Below are 22050 nucleotides of genomic sequence, written 5' to 3'. Positions count from 1 at the left end.
AGAAGTACTCAAAGGAACGTTTTATTTGCCCGAGTTACAACGTGTCACCAAAAAAGAAGACGACGTGTACGACATCGAAAGCATTCTCGAACGCAGAACCCGTAAAGTGGGCAAACGACGTGTCAAAGAAGTCAAAGTACGTTGGAAAGGATATCCACCCAGTTTCGATTCTTGGATCGACGCTTCGCAAGTCATCGACTATAAAAAGAAGAAGTGACCATCATGCCCTTTCACACAGCAGACGCAGCTACGTCGACCAGTCCTTCTTCACCCAGTTCTTCTGTGCAAGATTTACAAAAACAACCCTTGTGGGTGTGGTGTGGAGAACGTGTGCCTAAAACGCAAATCGTCTTTTTCTGCCAAATCTTCGTGGTGTATTGTGTCATCGGGGCAGCCATTGCCAATTTGAGTTTGCAACAAGGAGACAAACAATTGTGGACCATTTTATTGAGCAGTTGCATCGGTTACCTGCTTCCCAATCCCTCCCTGAAATTCTCCTCGAACGGGAACGTTGTGTCCAGTGTCAGTGCCAGTCACCACTCCAACCACAATCAGAACCCCATTTTGGGCGGAGACACGCCTCTGACGTCCATTAATAACCCCTCGGACAGCCACAGAACTCTGGAATTATGAGTCACCAAAACCAATTTTACTTAACCTTACCCAGTGACAGTTCCATGGAGGTGTTTCCCCACAACACGTTGTGCTGTTACACGGCCAAATTACCTCAGACCATCCCCTTAGATCACGAAGCCCATTGGGAAGTGGCTTTAGTGGAAATGATTCACCCGACCCAAGTCCTCAATGTCCTTCCCAATCAAAATGTTTTTGATGTGGAAGTTCATGACGAACAATTGCAACAGTACTTGGATACCTATGGCAAATATGACAAGAAAACCCCTGGCACAAAAAATCAAAAGTACACCACCTATCACTTGTTCATTCCCCCAGGGTATTATTTTAGTGGTCAACATTTGGTGAGCACCATTACCTCCAGGTTTAATGTCGTGTTTCTGAAAGCTTTGGAAGGTGTCAAAAAAAGTGTCACCATGGAATACCACAAAACAGCTCGTCGCTTCTTGATGAAATTTGACGGGAGTAAAATCCTGTCCATTTTATTTTGTCCTGAATTGTTTGACATGTTGGGCGGAGACATGGACATGAGAATGGCCATGATGAAGAAAAACGAATCACCCATCGTTTACGACAACGAGTCTTTTAGCAAGTTATTTCGTGCCCCGGTAGAACTGAACCAAGGACTGAATTTGATGTTTGTGTACTCCGATGTGGTGGAGTATAACGTGGTGGGACACACCTCTGTACCGTTCCTTTCAAAGTGGATTCTGCCACGAACGCTGACGAGGAAGGTGGAAACACTTATCACGTCCACCGCGAATTTGTCCATCCTCACTATTTGCCTGTCAGCAAGTCGTATTTGGACACGGTCAACATTACTATAAAAGGAGATTTGGGACAAAATATTCCATTCACCAAAGGAAAAGTCACGGTGAAATTCCATTTTCGAAAACGGTTCTCTCACGATTCGTAAGTAAGTCATGTATCCAGTGTACCGAGGGGTTGCTCGACAGCGAGGACACGGTTTAGGAGACATGCTGAAATCGGCCTTTCGTTCGGTGGCTCCGGTGTTGAAACCGATGGTGACACGCGGATTGCACGCCTTGAAAGATGCGGCACTGACGCAAGGCAAAGAATTTCTCCAAAATGTCATCATCGACAAACAAAACCCTAAAGAAGCCTTCATGAGGGCAGGCAAAAATGTCTTGCTGCAAACGGGTAAAGACATTTTGGGCCGACGAGACACACCTATAAATGCCCTGCACGCTACCGAGTCAGGCATTCAGCAAGGACAAGGCAGAAAGAGACGACGAAGAAAACACCCTTTCACCAGACTTCAAGCGAGAAAGGCCAAGAAAAGAAGAACCGTTCGAGACTTAGACGTTTTCGATTATTGAGAAAGAGAAAAAAATGATGCACCGAGAGTCTTGCGCTTGTTCCAAGACGGAACTGGACCTGTTTGCCATGCCCCCCACCATGATGACCATGCAAGAATCCCAGTGGGTGGAATTTCATCCCGTCTCCTCTTTGACGGAATCAGCTCCCATCGAGTTTGAAATCAAAGGACAACCCGAAGATTACATCGATCTGAATAGCAGTTACCTGTATTTGAAAGTGAAAGTGATCAAAACGGACAACACCAATCCAGGAGGCGATGCTAGAGTAGCTCCTGTCAACAATTTCATGCATTCCTTATTTAGCGAAGTGGACTTGTACTTGAATAACAAACTGGTCAGCAGCAGCATGGATACTTACCCATATCGTGCCTACTTGGAAAATCTCTTGACGTACGGAAAAGAAGCCAAGAATACTCATCTGGATGCTTGCGTGGTATGGAAACCTGACACAGCAGGTGTAGGCACGTTTAGCGACACAGTCCTGACAGAAGATGACAATCCTCACAATGTGGGGTTTAACGACCGTCGTAAGAAAATTCTGCAAGGGCGAAGTTTAGAACTGATGGATCGTTTGCATTTGGACATGTGGTTACAAGAAAAGTATTTGCTCAACGGGGTGGATATCCGTCTGAGACTGAATCGTAGCAGTGCCACTTTCCATTTGATGGCCCATGCCAACGAATACAAAACTATCATTCAAGAAGCCCGACTTTACGTGCGTCGTGTGGAAGTGTTACCTAAAGTGGGAAACGACGTCAGTCAGACGTTGAGCAGAACGACTGCCAAGTATCCGATACGACGCGTAGAAGTGAAAACGTTCACCATTCCTGCTGGACAGCGATCTATGATCGAAGATCATCTGTTCCAAGGACAGTTACCCAAACGTTTGATTGTTGGTATCGTCAGGAATTCAGCCTTCAACGGAACCCACGATCAAAATCCTTTTGAGTTTCAACATTACAATGTGTCCAAGATCGAAGTCAGTCGCGACGGCAAGACCTTGTGTACCCGACCCTTTGAGCCCAACTTTGGTGTCGCAAAGAATTATTTGAGATCGTACTTGTCCCTGTACGAAGCCACGGGACAGTTAGGAACCAACACCAGTCACGGTATTTCGTACGACGATTATGCAGGAGGCTATGCTTTGTGGGGTTTTGATTTCACTCCAGACCAAGGCAGCGACGAGGGACATTTCCACCCTATAAAATCAGGCCAGATTCGTGTGGAACTTCAGTTTGCAAATCCACCTCCAGATCACACAGTGAACGTCATCCTGTATGCAGAATTTGACAATACCATAGAAATCAACAGTTTGAGAGAAGTCATTCTAGATTACTAGAAGTCATGGAAGACTGTTATCCCTCTTTACCTAGTGGAGAAACTTTGGACATGAAATGTGAGGAGACTGTGGAAGAAGAAGAAGTGATCATAATGAAGTCGAGATGGCCAGAACAAGAAGCCCATTTAGTCTCCTGTTTTGCCAAACACTTGGTCGATAAAATGACGGAATTGATCAAGAAAAATTGCTATGGATGTCAAAACGATCATCCCAGTCAAATTCAACACGATAAATGCCTAATGTTAAGTCAAGAAGAAAAATTGGACGAGTATCTGGACGAAGCTTGGAGTCTCATCTCGAACAAAGACGTGTTGCACCAGTGGTATAAAGACTTGCGTGAACATTCTTGTCCACCATTAACCACTCAAGAGATCCATCGTATCGAAGCTCTCCTGAATCAGAGTGAGGAAACAGAACGAATAACCGTTTATTCGTCAGACATTTTCAAGCAAAAAGTCAGGATCGAATTGACGACTTATTATTACCTGTGAAGAAGAAAACACAAAACAATGGATACCTGGGAACTTTATTACCTTTTGAACCACAGTTCGTATACGGCTTCTTGGAATCCTGTCGTCTGTGCTAAAGATGAACTCCCTCATCGCAAACCTAAAGACCATCAAGCTTACGTGATCAACACGGACGACAGTCATCTCCCAGGAACCCACTGGGTAGCCGTCTACTTTCCTCAAGAAGGATGTGTGGAATATTTCGATTCGTACGGATTGCCCCCTTTGGAAGACGATATCATCGACTTTATGAGAAGAAATGCTCAAACCACCCGATTCAATAATGTGAAATTACAAGGCACAGATTCCTTGGTGTGTGGACAGTACTGTGTGTATTTTCTGCATCATCGCAGCCTGGGCTATTCCTTAGAACATTTAGTGACTCATTTCGATCCTCGTTCTTCTGCTAGAAACGATGTGAAAGTAGATCGATGGTTTTGTGACCATTATGCTTATCTTTTGTCTCAAGCTAGGAAACGTAGTGTCCATCAATGGCCTAATGATTTCCAACAGTGGAAATCACAATTTCATTCACAACGTTGTCAGCCCTGTTTAAAGTAGGTTGTAAAATGAGAAAAAAATGTTTGTGATTTGAAAAAAATTGTTTGATGTTATAGTGTTGGATTATTGTTAAAAATGTTAGAGTTGTTGTTTAGTGTTAAGTGATTTTTGAATAAAAAATGTTGTGTTTTGAAAAAATGCTTTTGTCTTTTGTTTAGCTATAAGAATGTTGTATTGATGCTCTTTCATTTCTTACTATCCCTCTCATGAACGTTGCGGCTCGAAAAACCGTGTGGGGGATGTTTTCCTTCACGTCCGCGCTTTGACTTTAAGAACCGGTTTGTTCCCAGTCTAACCATCCATTGTCGACTCATCCTCCTACGAAGATGTGCTCCAAACTAGCTAAGCTCAACGAAGCCTACGTGAATTTGCATAGGGTCAGACACAGTCTGATACCGAAGCCAGAAGAAATAGAGAATGTGAGAATGTTAAAAATCACTGAAGACCTGATAGAAGAGCTCTTCAGAGAAGAAATGAACAGGGAAAAAGAAGAATGGACAGAGAAGTACAGACTTCAGAGACAGCAGCAACAGCAGCAACAACAACAGCAGCAACAACCTGAAGCTGACAGAGGCTTTGTCGATTGCCGTATCGACACTAAAGAGTTCTTCTTCTCTTTCCGAAGAAGCAGACCTATCGCCAGAAAGTCTATCCTCAGAGGACATCGCATTCTTAGAAAATAAAAAAAGAATGCCATAGCAAACAAAAAAACAGCCCTTTTCAGGGCTACCCAATACTCTAGAAAAGAAATAACGATCCATTTGCCAATGTGTGTAGGTAGAGTAGTGTGAAAATAAACACTAACTCTTTTTTAAAAAAATGTCAGGGTATGTGTTTGTGTGTTTGTGTTTGTAAGTGGTTAAGTAAGTTGGTATGGATAGTAGATTAAAATGATGTTTGTTTTTTTGGCTGTTAGAGGTGTATATTTTGGGTTAGATTGGATTGCTTTGCGTATGTGGATAGTCTATTGAAGTGATTTATAAAAATTTTACAATAGTGATGGGTAGCATAAAAAAGTGAGTGAGTGTTTCTTTTAGGTCCGCGCGTTGTTTTGGGTCATGATCTAGGTAAGATGAATTTTATGTTTTTAGGGGGATGTTTTCCTTCACGTCCGCGCTTTCACTATAAATTAAAAACTAATCGTCAGTTTGGCCCATCGTCGACCTGTTAACAGCAAGACAATGAATACAAGGATTGTGAAGCTGCTAGAACTCCAGATGCACCTGGAATATGCCAGGCGCATAGTAAACGAACTATCAGCGGAGGCTATCGTAGAAGAAGCAAGAATGAAGAAAGAAGAGGAGGAGAGAAGAGAGAGGGAAGAAGAGGAAAAGAAAAGAGAAGAGAGGATGTCGTTCAATATTCCCGAGACAGAGGATTGGGGTGTTGAAGCGAATCATCCTCCCTCTGCGCTCCCCAGAAGAAAGGTGAAAGAAGACTGGGGAAGAAGATGCGTGTGTGGTGCCAGGCCAGGAAGGTGCAACCATTAGATAGGTGCATCAGGAGTTCAAAAAAACCAACAGCCCTTTTCAGGGCTACCCAATACTCTAGAAAAGAAATAACTATTAATTTGCCAATGTGTGTAGGTAGAGTAGTGTGTATATAAACACTAACTCTTTTTTAAAAAAATGTGAGGGTATGTGTTTGTGTGTTTGTGTTTGTAAGAGTAAAGGTATGTTTGTGAGAATAGTAGACTTTGGGTTTCTTTATTGTTTCTTAGCAATTGTGGAGAGTATAGTTTGGGTTATATTATATGAAATGAAAAAGTAGGGGATGTTTTCCTTCACGTCCGCGCGTTGTTTGGTCATGATCTAGGTAAGATCCATTTTATGTTTTTAGGGGGATGTTTTCCTTCACGTACGCGCTTTAAGTATAAGAACCCACAGTATTCGTCGTTCAAACCATTCTGCAAAGAATAAAAAGAAGATGGCGTCAAACCAAATGGACAAAATACAAACCTTGCAAGACGTTTTAGACAACTTAGGAATAATGGAACAGATGCTAATAAGACTCGTTGAAGACCATTATTCCTATAGTCCCCATCGTGTAAAGATGGAAATTAATAACTTAAGAAAAGCAAAGGACAAGATTAGTGGTGTCATGAAAGAGATAAAGGAGGAGAAGGAGGATGAAGAGGAAAGAATAAGAATACGCAAATGGAACGAAAAAATTGAAAAAGAAGAAGAAAATGAGAAGAGGAAGAAAGAAGAAGAGGAGGAAGAGAAGAAAGAAGAAGAGGAGGAGAAAAAAAAGAAAGAAAAGAAGAGAAAGAGTGTTGGAGATAAAATAAGAAGTTGGTGGAGGAAAAGAAGAAATTAGAAGCAGAAGAAGAAAACCCAAAGGCCCTTTTCAGGGCCCCCATATTTCTCGAAAAGAGATAGCCTTTCCATTGCCTACCCCTTTTTTTTATTTTATTTTATTTTATTTTCAAAAAAAATCCCATGTTCAATTTCCCTTGACGCTATACAGTCCCACCCTGTTTAAATTCCTTTGACGCTATACAGTCCCAATTCCCATGTTCAATTCCTCTTGAGGCTATATCGTCCCACGATTTTTCTCTATGTTAAATTCCCATTGAAGCTATATGTTCCCACGATTTTTCTCTATGTTAAATTCCCATTGAGGCTATATGTTCCCACGATTTTTCTCCATGTTAAATTTCCATTGAGGCTATATGTTCCCAAGGGTGTTTTTAATGCTAATTCCCATTGAGCCTATAGTATCCCACTTCACTACTCAGGTATGTGCATGTAAAGTAGTTGGTTCTAATATTGTATAACTGTTATGTTCTATCTATCTATCTACCTATCTATCTATCTATCTATCTGTCTGTCTGTCTGTCTATAATTTTATGTTTATCTATCATAAGTACGCACATACATGTATGTATGCATGCATGCATGCATGCTTACATACATACATACATACATACATACATACAAAGCTGCTCATTGTAGCCCCAACAGTGGGTCAACATTCTTAAAATCAATGAATAGCTCATTTTGCAAATTACAGAAAAAGAACATGCAACATTCGACGCGATTTCATCATCTGCATGTTGTACATAACAATGCATATCGGGTACATTTAAAGTCGAGTTTATCTATTATCTTTGTGTTTCACAACAAATCAACAAAATTAAAGACAAAAAAAAAAAGCATTCCTGACGACATTAATAATAAGTCGCTATAATCAACCATGCGAAGAAGGAATGAAGAAACCGCGAGTTTTGAGACGTGTTTTTATTAAGGACACTATACACATGTACCACGAAAGGGATGAAAATAATATTCTTAAATTCATTTTTTAAAGTATAGGAAGGTAAATAGATATACTCTAAACACATTTTAAATTCATATTTTGCACAGTATTAAAAATAAACAATAACTGTTAATTACGATAAAAGTGTTTTGATACGGTTAACCTGGTATTTTATTCCGTAATTACTTGAAACCTTTATCGAGGTTCTGGACACGTGCAGAGCGGTAATTTCACTCTTGTCCTGCTGTGCGCATATTATTCTACAAGTGTTACATCTTTTATGTTTAATTTTAAACGCATGAAAACAAAAACACCAAATCTTGCTGCTTTTCTCCCTACGCCAAACATACTTGTACGCTCTATTCATTCTATTTCAGGTATCGCGTATTCTTTCTTCATTTTTTATTTTCTTTTAGGATTTGTTTAAGCGACATTGTGTTGTGTTAAGTGTTGGTAAGCTCATCCCTCGAAATTTCATGTAGAGGATATGTCATCAGGTCTGACTCAACTCCATAATAGTCGATTAGAGCGTCCTTCTCAGATGCGGGAGGTCGTGGGTTCGACCCCTGGCCAAGTCATACCAAAGACTTATATATATATATATATATATATATATATATATATATATATATATATATATATATATATATATATATATATATATATAATGGTACTAACGGATGCCTCGCTTGGCGCTCGGCATTAAGAGGTTAGTGTTAGGACTGATCGGCCTGGTGTCAGGATAATGTGACTGAGTGGGACATCAGGCTACGTGTATGCGGAATGATGCCCCAGTGCTAGACAATCACTGTAAACTGCCACACTGCATACATCGTAGCGATATGAATGGAAAATTGTTAAAGCTACGTTAAAAAATCCGGTGGCCTAGTGGTTAGAGCGTCCGTCCTGGATGCGGGAAGTCGTGGGTTCGAACACCGGCTTAGTCATACCAAAGACCTCTAAAAATGGTACTAACAGCTGCCTCGCTAGGCGCTCAGCATAAGAGGTTATAGTGTTAGGACTGGTCGGCCTGGTGTCAAGATAATGTGACTGGGTGGGATATCATGCTACATGTCTGCGGTATGACGCTCCAGTACCAGACATCGCTTAAAACTGCCACAGTGCAGACATCGTAGCGATATGACTGGAAACTTGTTAAAGCTACGTTAAAAAATCTAAACCACAATAAATTTGGTACTGATATTTATTAGCTCAGGCAGTTGACTGTGTATCCCTATCAAAAGTTTAACTTAATATCATACCTTTAAGGAATGCCAAATCATTTTCCCACGCTGCTTCTCGACATGGCCTAGTACTACTGTTAGTACCCTTTCTCTCAACCACAACAAATCAAGTTGAGGCTACGACATCGTAGCTAACCGAACACGTGACTTGACAACGTCTTACCCTCCGATAAACATTCTGTGAAAATGGCGGACGTGATAACATTAAAAGATATACCAGACGATATTGGTGAGCAATATTTGCCATATGAAACAACATTGAGACTGAGACAGAAAGCGAGAGCATTTATCCATCGCTTGCACTTCTCTAAGTTACGTCGGTATGCGGAGTACTTGCCCCCACGTATCCGGAGAAGTCACCCCAGGGTGGTTGGAGAAGTCGTCCCAATTGGTTGGAGAAGTCATCCCAAAGCTTGTCACCCAAATAACCTTTTTATAACACAATTAAGTCATCTTTTACGTGATTCATATATATATATATATATATATATATATATATATATATATATATATATATATATATATATATATATATATATATACGCGATAACACAAGAGATATTAACTACATTAAAGCAATATCATAGTAATATTTATGAGGACGAAATTAAGTCTGTATATAATCTAATGACTGACGACAGTATAGTGATTAAAAAGGTTAAGTCAAACACTATTATTATTGTGAATCAAGATGATTATGTTAAAGAAGTTGAACGTCAATTAAAAATTAAATAACAAATTCCAACATGCATTAATGAGATCGCTAAAAATAATAATTCCGTATGTGAGGAATTTTATACTTTCCCTCTTGACATACGTACACCTCAAAAATAATAATTCCGTATATGAGGAATTTGATAATATCCCTCTTAACATACGTACACCTCAATTCTACATATTACCCAAAACTCATAAAAATCCTGACCATAATTTACCTTTAAATTTTCCAGAACGACCCATTATATCATGTTGTAATTCATATACTGAAAACCTATCAAAATTTATTGATAGTGTTTTACAACCTTTAATGAAATCACTTTCTTCATACATTAACGATACAACTACTTTCATTACTAACAAGCTAATGTCAAGGAACAAATCAACACCACTTCAAACTACCTTCTCTCCAGTCGACCTTCCGGACATGTTTGCAAATTTCTTCCGTGACAAAGTACAAACCATTAGAGATAAGCTTGACACCACAATTTCAATTGACTCGTCGTCACCATACAGTTGGGATACAGAATTTGAGCGGCAACCATTAAGAGCATTTGAACCTGTCTGTATGGATTTTGTACGTACAATCCTGATGAAGAGTGCACCAAAGTCATGTGAACTTGATCCAATTCCAACATCACTGCTGCTTGAGTTTTTAGATCCATTATTGCCTTCACTACCTGATGTTATTAATTCCTCTCATCCGGGGAATTCCCATCATTTTTCAAAACTGCCATTGTAAAACCTCTGCTGAAGAAACCAACACTAGACCATAACGATGTAAACAACTACCGCCCAGTTTCTAATCTCCCATTCATTTAAAAAAATCTTAGAAAAGGTTGTTCTATCCCAGCTTGTATCTCATCTAAATTCAAATAGTCTTTTTAGCAATGTACAGTCTGCATATCGCCCTTGCCACAGTACTGAAACTACTCTTCTAAAAGTAGTTAATGACATTCTCTGCGTTGGACAGCGGAAAGATTACAGTCCGCATCCTCCTTGATTTGTCTGCAGCATTGACACAATAGACCATGATATATTACTTCACCGTCTCCAGCATGTATTTGGCATTCATGATACAGCCTTACTGTGGTTCAAGTCCTACTTGGTCAACAGGACACAACTTGTATCTGCAAATGGAATACGCTCCAGCCCAGTTGATCTATGTTGTGGTGTTCCACATGGGTCTGTTCTTGGACCTGTTCTCTTCATTCTATACACTCAGTCGCTCTCAAGTGTCATAGATCATCATCCAGTGTCTCACCTATTGTACGCTGATGACACCCAAATATACAAATCTAGCCATCCAGCTGAAGTTGATGCTACCATCCAAGGTGTAGAGAGGTGCATTTCTGATGTGAAATCATGGATGACTTGTAACAAGCTGCAGATGAATGATAAAACTGAGGCCATTCTGATCACAACACAAAGACGTTCTCATTCACATCCTTTACCTCAAACAATAAATATCAGCAACACCAACAATAAATTCACACATTCAGTACGAAACCTAGGTGTTACTCTGGACAGTACACTCACATTGCACCAACATGTCATGAACATATGCAAGGCTGCATATCTTGAGCTGAGACGCATCAGCTCAATTCGCAAATATCTTTCAGTTGATGCCACTAAAACGTGTGTGTTCATTACTACTTTCAAGACTGGACTATTATAACTCAATTCTGTCTGGTTCATCTCAATATCTACTCCAGAAACTTCAAAAATTTCAAAGCACAGCTGCTCGGATCATACCTAGAGTACCACAATCAGAGCACACCTCCCCGCTGCTCTGTACTCTACATTGGCTATCCATTCGATCCAGAATCAAACACAAAATTTGTTCTCTGTGCTACATTTCACTGTCGGACTCTAGTCCAACATACTTATCTGACCTCACCCATGTGTACACACCAGCAAGATACTTACGCTCCTCTTCTGACAATCGTATACTCATTATTCCCACTATGAAAGCAAAGTCATATGGACATCGTTCTTTTGCATACCAGGGTCCAGCAACGTGGAATGAATTGCCCACTGAACTTAGACACAAAGACACAGTGATCACATTCAAGAGGGCTCTCAAAACTCACTTATTTCGACTGCAAGAACAAACTTAAAGACCTAATAATGTTTCCTACCTGAAATATTCTCAGCATGTTTTTTATTTTTTAATGTTTTTCTAATTTCATGTTGTTTGTTTTTGTAATAATATTATTATGTTTCTTATCTTATAGGTGTTGTCTAATGTTGGAAAGCGCTTAGAGCTTCTAAAGATTAGGCGCTATACAAAGTCCTCATTATTATTATTATTAATACGGCAATTTTTTCATTGTGTAGGACAGGGTCACGTTTGTCACTGATAATCTAAGTATTATTGTTTTTTTTTCTGCTAATACAATAAACTTTACTCTGAAAAAATATTTTCGATTGTCGATATAATTAATATTCGTTGCCGCTCTTTGGTCGTTCATTGTAGCATCGACGACATCATCATTGTTGCGTACGATTTTGAATGTCGACCACACATGAGATGCACCATCTTTGCTAAATTCTTTCTTGGCGTCATGAATACTATTAATCAAACTTTTATTCGTCGGATCAACCAATTCTTGCATCGGTAAGTCAGCGGATATTCTGTCAAGATTAAATAGATCTTTAGAAGGATTAATTTTAATCTCTGTTAATTCGTTCATATTATAATTAAAACAAAAATATATTTAAATTGAACTATTATATATATATTTTTATATCATACAAATATACAATAATTTAACCTACAGCATGATAATTAGTATCAGTGAAGTAATATAATTGTGTAGTAATGAAACATATACATATAAGGTTGGAACATAGCGCATTGCTAGCGTGTCTGATTCTTATACTTGGGGGTCCGTGTTCGAATCTCGTGACAGACATATTGTCGAAGGTGGCGATATTTCGCTATTTTTCATTAAAAAATTTCATTAAAAAAGTGGAGGTTCTCCCCAAACTCGAAGTTTAATAGAAACAATACACCATGTCACCACGTGGTGGGTGGTCTTTTGCACTCTCCAGGGGTTGATTATGGGAGGGTGTGTGCAGAAATCTGTGTAACGTAGAGAATGCTCTCGTATATGTATTGTCCCGTCCTTAAATCAAAACTTATATGTTGTGCCGTCCTTAGAATTAAGTTATAGATCTAAGATTATATGTATTGTGCCGTTCTTAAAACAAACATTATATGTTGTACCGTCCAAAATAAATGGTTGATGTTATTTTAAAAAAACAGCCAACGATGACCTAATATATTTTATTTTATATATCTATTTATTATCTAATAAATTATGAAAATATTAATGATATTTTTTTCTGCAATAAAAAGGACGTCATAATAATTCAACTTGATCCAGAAAATATTATTTGAGATTTAGATATACACTACCAGCAGAACACAGATTTATTAAACCCATCCAATAAGCTATGTTCGAATCTCTGGCTGCTGTGGAAGATACGGAAGTTAAAAAATTCATATCTCTCTCAGGCGTGATCGGAAAATTAGATCAGAAATAGATCACGAATACGAAACGAAAAAAATTATTCACACGCGCGTGAGGCAGTTAAAAAAGTTAATGTCAGATCGTGAAACTGAAAATAATAACAAAGTTATTAGTGAAAGTGAAAGTAGTGACGAAAGTGAAAATAGTAAAAGGGATTTTGAAAGAAAGTATTCATAACGTCACTGATGAAAATGAAAGTTACGGCAATGTCGTGGTCAATTCTCCTCTGACTTTTATTTGACCTGATAAATTAATTTAAAAAAAATTCTGTTACAAATGTATTTGTTTATGAAATTATTAATATACAGTTTTTTTTCTCTCGATAATTTGAATATGCCCATGAAATCGTTAAATGTATCGTTGATATTAGCGGATTATGACATCGCAAATAGACCGGATTCATATGTCTGCCGCCACCGTACGGATCATCAACGATTTGTGGAAAATGTTCATTGATAATATCATTGACCTATATTATTAATTTGTCGGTATTAAATCCTTGTAATATAAAATTTAGTAAATCTGCCTCGGTTATTTTATAATACTTAGTAAATAGTCTCGTTATTAATAATCTTCCTCTTCTACCCCCATCGTCTATTGACATAGAACTAACATTTATACGCCCAAATATAATTCGATTATCATACTCAAGGTCTGATACAATTTGATTTAAATGTTGTGTTGTTTCCATGATTTTCCTTTTTAGATCGCTATTAGGATACTCCAAAATATAATTTTTAAATAAATTTACTACTGTCGTGGACATAGTTATGTCTTCATCTTATATTTCATTAGCAATTGATCGAATTTCTTCTTCATTAACAACAAAATTATCAGAGTTTATTCGATCATGTTTGTGTAGACTAAGATAATCATAACGAAGATCAGAATTCCATGGATAATTTTTGGATATTGTGGTTCATTTATATATAAAAATTTCGCAAACAGAGAAATCAGCTCGTTGAGGATTTGGCGGTCTTTTATACTCTGGTGCCATTTCAAGCCAACCTAACACACTTCTGATTGATGATTGATAAATATCTACAACATAATCTAGAGGGTTTATTTCAATTGCAGCTGATGATGTTGGTTCCTGCACTGTTATAGCTATTTTTGATTCTTTTTCCAGTTATAGATTTGCTTCTGCGCTGGAATTCATCATTGATTTGTTCGATTTGATAATTAACCCGTGGGAATTTCATAACTTACCAATCAGGAGTTCCATCATCTTTTTTATATTTGCAAATACCAGTGAATTATTTGCTGGTAATCCACCAAATAATTTTGATCTGATATTTGGCCAGCTGTAATATACTCGTAATTGTGCTAGCGCTATTTGTTTCGCTTGAATTGCAGTTGGAAAGTTAATACTAAATTCTGGATTAATTGAGCTCACTGATATTATCTTAGTTTTTGACGGAGCTTTGTTAACGACAATCTGCTGAAGTAGCTCGTTCGGAGTTGACATTCTTATTTAAATCCTGATTTTCTAAGTCAGATGTGGATTCTATCAAAGCCATTACTTCCTTGTAAATTTTAATCATCTCCGTGAACTCAAACTCTCATATTTTTTCATCACAAAGACTTGTTGATAATAACGAGGATAATTTGGAATATGCTACCGTCGCTGTATGTAATTTTATTATATAATCATGCAATTTTGTGTTTGTACACGTGCATATTTTATTTTGTGATGATATTAAGAAGGCCAGCAATCGTTGTTGCAGCTGAAACGCAAATTGTTGCAACTGCTGGTGATGTCATTGTTATTGTTGATAATAATACGCAGGTTCCTGCAATAACAGCAGACGCCGAATATGCAATTATTTCTACAGCAACTACGCGTCTGCGATATTTTTTACTTTTACTGTATATTCGTCAACGATATATTTTAGTTTTGTTTGCCATTCACGTGCTTGACTGTATCTAAAACGTTGAACGTTGATTGGCTCATTATATTTTTAAGTAGGTGGTAGTTTAGCAACTAATTCAAGACACCAATAATACAATACGTGGTTATCTTTTTCTTCGGGTTCCACCGCGAATGTTTCCTCGTCATTTTGATCTAGTTCTACTAACTTATATTCAGAGGATCCAGTTATTGAAATTGTAGTAGATATTGTATGTTTTAGTGCCGACTATTAAAATTCTGTATAATCGGGTAACATCAGCGCGATATTTAATGGATTTATTGAGTGGTGACCATAATGCTTATCCAGACGCTACTGTATGTGCTACACTGTCGGTAATAAAAAAAAAATTGTCAGAGAGTTTAATATCAATAACCACTGAACTTCCAAAATATTCGTTAATGGCTCTATTTGTGTTTCTTCGGAAATTTGTAAATGCTTGTACATGATTAGAGTATTCAGACCTAAATGTGGCCATCCCATCATTGATTGTTATTAACGAGTTCATCATCGGAATATTGCTATCATCGACATATGTCTTCGTTGCAGCGTAATGGTTTGATTCTGGTTCTCCAAGACCAGTACTTTTATTATTGGTCATATTGACAGAACCAGTCATTGTATCGCCTGCGGTTAATAAACGAACATTAATCTCAGTTCTGATCATGTTGTTATTGGTGTCTGCATATATTTTTTTAGTTACCACATCATCATCTGATTTTGGTTCTCTCACATTAATAATTGGATTAATAATTGAATTTTTACTCATATTGAGATCTCCGTACATAATATCACCATTTCTTCTGATACATCTATCAACGTCTCCCATGATTTATAGAACTGATTCATCTGTTTTTTTAATTATACAGTTATTAGTAAACACCACTAAGTTATCTTCTCTTGCGTCTGGAACCCGCATAATAATATCTGTCAACGGGATATTACTCGCCTTTAATCGTCCTTGTTTTTTCTGAAAAACAACGACTTCATTTTGGTCCACATTTGCAACACTCAAAAGATTAGCGAGTTCATCCTTGACCTCACCAAGGGTTGCATATTTAGATAAGTCGCCTTGCTGAGTTTCACTCAGGCGATAAGATCTTCCGTAAATATCAACCATTACACTTTAAGATCTGTTTAAAACGATTAACGGCTAATTGTATATTCGTACACGACTTTTTGAGGCGGTAATGTTGATAAGAGATAGCGTCGAGTACAGCAATTACTGTACGGCTGCATATTGGCTGATTGGTTATTGTAATGTTGAATACCAGACTGGAGTTTTTATTGATGTTACGTAACTTATAAATTCTTTTGGTGGAGCCAAGCCGTATGAATCAAAATAAACAATTCCACGTGGATCAATTGCGTATGCAACCCAATAAGTACCAAGACCAGAATTATTATCAAGGTTAATGATACCTGTTTCAATATTATTTGGTTGTTTCGGTAACCGAAAACGCATAAAACACCTCTGATATTTTTTATTTTTTAGCAGCATCAAGTAAATCCAAATTTGACATTGGACGGATTAACAAAGTGTTCCTGGAAGTCTCAGACCTTTTCCGTATCGATAAGGAGTTCCTAGTAATCTACACCTTTCCCCTCTTTTTTAAATCCTTGTCTTGTTGCTTTCTTAAATGGCATCCAAGCAGCAGTTCCAACAGCACCAAGTGCAGCTGCTTATGCTACAACTGGATCTGCAGCAGCTATTAACGCTGGTATAGCTATAAGAAGTGAAAATATACCGCCTGTTTTAATTGAGTCTTTAATCGCACCAACTGAAAGATTAAGTTTAACGCCTGTTTTTGATTGTTTGGCGTTATTGAAATGTCTAAGCTGACGTTCTGAAAATGATATTTTTATTCCACAGTTCTTTGTTGAATTTGATTGAAGCTTTATAATCTGACCAGGAGTCAGAGTAACGCTAACATGATGATATAACATTATAAATATTGTGAGCGATTTAATTACATGTTTTCTATTGGAACATCAATAACTCTCATTCGTCCAACTCCTTCAAATAGCATTTCTTTGTCTGAGAGTATAACACCGATTGCTCTGTAACCACCAACAGGCAGTCGAACATGTATATCAACGACAGATTGCCTGAATAAATCTAAATGCTCCAACGAGATATCTGCAAACCAGTGTCAACATTTTTACCACGCCCCATAAATGTCATCAACCGGTAAGCACTTGGAACGGGATTTTGTTCAAAATTAAACAAAACTTCTTCAGAAGGTTCTTGGTGTCCATTTATCCTCAAATCAACTTCAGAAACTCCAAGTGTGTCAAATACCATTGGATTTCGTTCCTGTGAATCTAGTATAACATTTAACTGAAATGCGATGAATATATGTCGCGGTGCAGAAACTCCTTGCTGTGATGCTATCTGCCATGTGAATAACCCAGCTGCATTACTTTGAACGTTATCTGTAGTCATTGTCAACCATGATAACAATGAGTTACAACCTGAATTAATAAAAACAAGTAGTTTTTCTTCTTCAGCAAGTAATGGAGTCATTACCGGCATGCACAGTGACAATTTTGTTAATATTATTTTACCAGCATCAACTGCTTTAGGTCGTCAGATTGCATCACTATCGGTGGCTTTTCTCACAAGTACCACAGTGTGTTTAGCTCCAAATATAACTTTTCTACAAAATCCAAATATATGTGATAATGGAATCAGACAAGAAACTTTTTCTTCCCCATTTAACATTGATCTACGTACGGCAAATCCTAATTTTACATTTTCGTTCATCGATGCAACTTCAGTTCCAGCTGCATTTAGTGTTACGTTATTACTCTCAGGCTGATCAGTGGCATCCTTTGCAAACATCATTGATCGACCAGCTGACTTCGAGTAATCATCGCTGTATCTTGTCGCGAATAGCGTTAATAGGTTTCATACCTAATTGTTTTGCAATCGGTATTGCTTTTGGAGCTATCCTTCTAAAAAAAAACCTGAACAACAATCACCATGTCCATCTCCGTAAATCGCTTTGTAAGCTGGAGATCGTCTATTACAGGCCCACGCAGAGCATTGTGTATAATCATTTTTTAAATTACATGTTGATTAATTACTTGTTTTAGTCGCTGTAATAATCATCGACAATATCATTAAAGATAGAATGATAATTATTATGATCCATAACACCTCTTGTAAATAATCTTCGATAAATATCAGATATTTCATTAATAATTTCTGGAGAATTATTTCCTGCACGATTTCCTCCGATCAGAATTTTATACGGTCAACATCGGCAAGAACACTGTCAGGACAAGTTCCTTGCGTAACAAAACCACTTCCAGTTGTTTCTTCTAAATCTGTCTTACCTGGCGAAGAACGTAATGCCCACACTTGTTTAAATCTCTTAAATTCCGGGTCTTTTTCTTTTTCCTTTTCTTGTTCTCTCTCTCTCTCTCTCTCGTTTAGCTTCTTTTTTTCTGTGTTTTTTTTTGTTCAGCTTCTTCATCACTTATTGTTTGAGATGGTTGCTCTTGTAATACTAACAGTTGTTGTGATTCTAGTCGTTGTAATTTTTTTAATGTTTATTTACTCCATCAATAAAATCATTATATCTTGCATCTTTTCATGTATCGATCCTATCAAGGTTATAACGTACTTTATTAACCCATTCGTGTAACGTTTCACTTTTTACATATTTATTAGATTAGTCAGGTTTTAAAAATATTTTTTTTTATCATAATGACTATCCACGGCAAATATAAGTAAATCTAGATCTTTAATATTCCTTATGTGGAGAATACTGTCATCGCTAAATTTATCACTTGCATAAGCTCTTTCTTGTTTTAATAAATCACCCTCAATTTCATCGTTTGTAATACAAGCTTGGTCAATATCCACAAGTACTTCTTCATCTATGTCAATAGGCTGAGCAGCAGCTATTTGGTTTGTTAAGTTCATCTTGCTATCTTTTCAGTTTGCTCAGCAGTTTGTTTTAACGTTGGAAGAAGACCTTTGGTAGCTTCTGAAACTCCTTCGGTAGCCTTCCCAATTGGCTTAAATAATTGTTCTGTACCTTCTGCAAATTCCACCTGAGACTCCTGACACGCTTGTAGTTGCTGCTTGACAGCATCACGAACATGGAAATATTTTTAATTGCCTCTAGTCGCTCTCAAGCTAATCCAACTGTGTGAGATTCCATTATTGATATAATAATGATTTAATTACTCATATATGTATAGCAGCAGAGAGGGTGCGACCTCAATAAAACGTCCGGTGGGTAAACGAACGCACATAAAAATTTAGAAGAACACGAATGACAAAGATAAAGTAATAAAACAAAATAAAACTAACCCAATTAAAGAAACTATCGGTAAGTTATAGGCTTCGGTTTGGTGTTATTGACCTTATGTTTTTTCGTTTCGTACGAAGCTTTATTTTTTTAAAAATGACGTTCCAGCAAAAGGTCTGTTCACCCTCTCTGCTACTACTTTGCAATAGTGGATATAGGTAGATAGAGGGCACATCTAGACGAATAGCTTGTACCAGGGACATCATTTCAACTTTTTTCGGGGGGGGGGGGGGGCAAAACTTGATTGGTTGGGGGGGGGGGGAGACTTGACGGGCTTGTTAATTTTCGTATATATGCAACAGCAATTTTACATTTTACAGCACATGCAAATGGGGGGTGGGGTGGGGGTCCAGCGGACCCCCTCCATGCCGTCCATGGGTTGTACAATAGTAGATATGTTTAGATTTGGATGTATAAGCTGTACAAGAGTAGATGGATGCATCAGTTGTACTAGAGTACATATACGTAGATAGAGAACAAATTTGGATATACCAGCAGTATACTGGAGTAGATATATAGAGAGGGAAGATTTTGATGTATCAGCTGTACACGAGTACATATATGTAGATATACGGCAAACTATGGGTGTATCAGCTGTACTAGAGTAGACTTGTTTAGATAGATGGAAGATTTGGATGCATCAGCTGTACTAGAGTAGATATATGTAGATATACTGAAAATTTAAATGTATCAGCTGTACTAGATTAGATATGCGAAGAGTGCAAATCTGAATGTATCAGCTGTACTAGAGTAGATATATGTAGAGTGCAAATCTGGTTATCAGATGTACTAGATGTACAGATAGAGCAAATTGGACTAATTAACAATATACGCAGACAATCTAGAGAGCACATTTGGATGTATTATATGTACTATAACAGATATATGTAGACTGACAGAAAATTTTATACATATCAGGTATACAAGAGTAGATACATGTAGACAGAGGGCAAATTTGGATGTATATACTAGAGGACGTATATCAAGATAGATGCAAACCTGAATGTATCAGTTGTACTAGAGTAGATATATGGAAAACTTCGATTTATCAGCTGTACTACAGTAGATATATGTAGATAGAGGGCACATTAGATACAGGTAAACAGAGAAAGGTATACATAGTTCGGTGAAGATCTAAATCTATCAGTATGACGTTTATTATCGTGAGAGAAAATCGTACATATTTAAGTTTCACACATTTATTTTTGACAATTGTACCAGCAATATTTTACAAACTTTTCCGGAGTAAATGATCTCAAATCATTAGTAGTTCCACAAAACTGTAAGCAATGTTCAATGGTTACTTAACAGTGCTAGACGAGTCAAATATGAAGTAGTGATGGAATTAATCAGAGGATTATATAGTCCGATTTTTCTCTGACCCTTGTCACCCCATTTTTGATATTCGGATATTTATGTTAGGTGTACACTCCAACATACACCCCAACATAAATGTCCAAATATAAAAAATGGGTTGGCAAGGGTCAAAGGAAACTCGGACTAAGGATGATACTGTGTATACTCTTTTTTATTATATTGTCGGGAGGAATTTGTTTTTCACTCATTGTAAATTTACGGATGTGCTGTCACTCTCATATGTACTAACTATTAACGAAAATATCTAAGATTCTTTTCTCCCAAGTCGGGGATGGTTAACTTCGTTTAGAGTGCGGGCCGGAAAAACGATTTGAAAGTCACACCTTTGTCATTTAAACGAACACATAAAACGAGGTCCTTATTTAGCCGCTGTATATACATACCTGATTAAGTGCTTTACATATTTAAAAGAAAGTGACATAACCTTACCTTCCCTTATTTAGAAATAGAATCCGACTGAATCACGGTACTTATGATAAACTTATCCCCCACCCGGGCCATTTTTGTTTAAATTCAAGCAACCTGTCATGGACGGTGGATATGACGAGACAATCGACCCATAAGGTCTACAGAACTACAATAGTTTTCTATGAGTAAATAAACATCCCAACACTAGTGCCTGTATCTGCCACTAACACGTATGAGTATGTATGTTTGTCTACTAGTTATAATACCAATATTTCAGAATGAATGCACTTAAACTTCCGTATACATCATATGGCCAATAGATAAGACCCTGACTTCACATACATCCTGGTGTGACTAAGTAATACAAATATTACATCCGGGTTCAATTTATCCCCCTCTCCCCTCCTCGTTTTTAACTGACATTAGTTCTAAGGCAGTCGTTTATGCCGTTAAATGTTTAGTAAGTATTTGTTTTTTATACATATGAAAAGATTGGTAATCGCGTTGCCTCTGGCATTCTTGCTTGAGGAATAAGAGCGGCGTTCAAGATTGTACACCCCATACCTCTCACATTTTAACAACGGTAGCTGCTGGCATGTTGTGGGGAAAACACACACACCACACACACCACAACATTTTACCACCTTTACTATTTTCCCCACAAAGTTTCCTGCTGTCTGTATTTGCTGAAATACAAAGACAACATTTTACTTACCAATTACGGCGATTACTAGAGATCTGTCTCAAACCTAAGATCAACAAGTAGATCTCATGTGTTTGTTTGTATTTTTTTTCTTCTTTTTTTTTTCTTTTCTTTTGACATTACCAGAAGCGGAGACAAACCGGGCAGTACCATATTTCATACTGAAGCTTTCACCTCCAATCAG

Source organism: Sinohyriopsis cumingii, chromosome 2 (assembly GCF_028554795.1).
Source record: "Sinohyriopsis cumingii isolate HCF-2022 chromosome 2, ASM2855479v2, whole genome shotgun sequence".
Taxonomy (NCBI): Eukaryota; Metazoa; Mollusca; class Bivalvia; order Unionida; family Unionidae; genus Sinohyriopsis; species Sinohyriopsis cumingii.
This window is presented reverse-complemented; position numbering follows the sequence as displayed.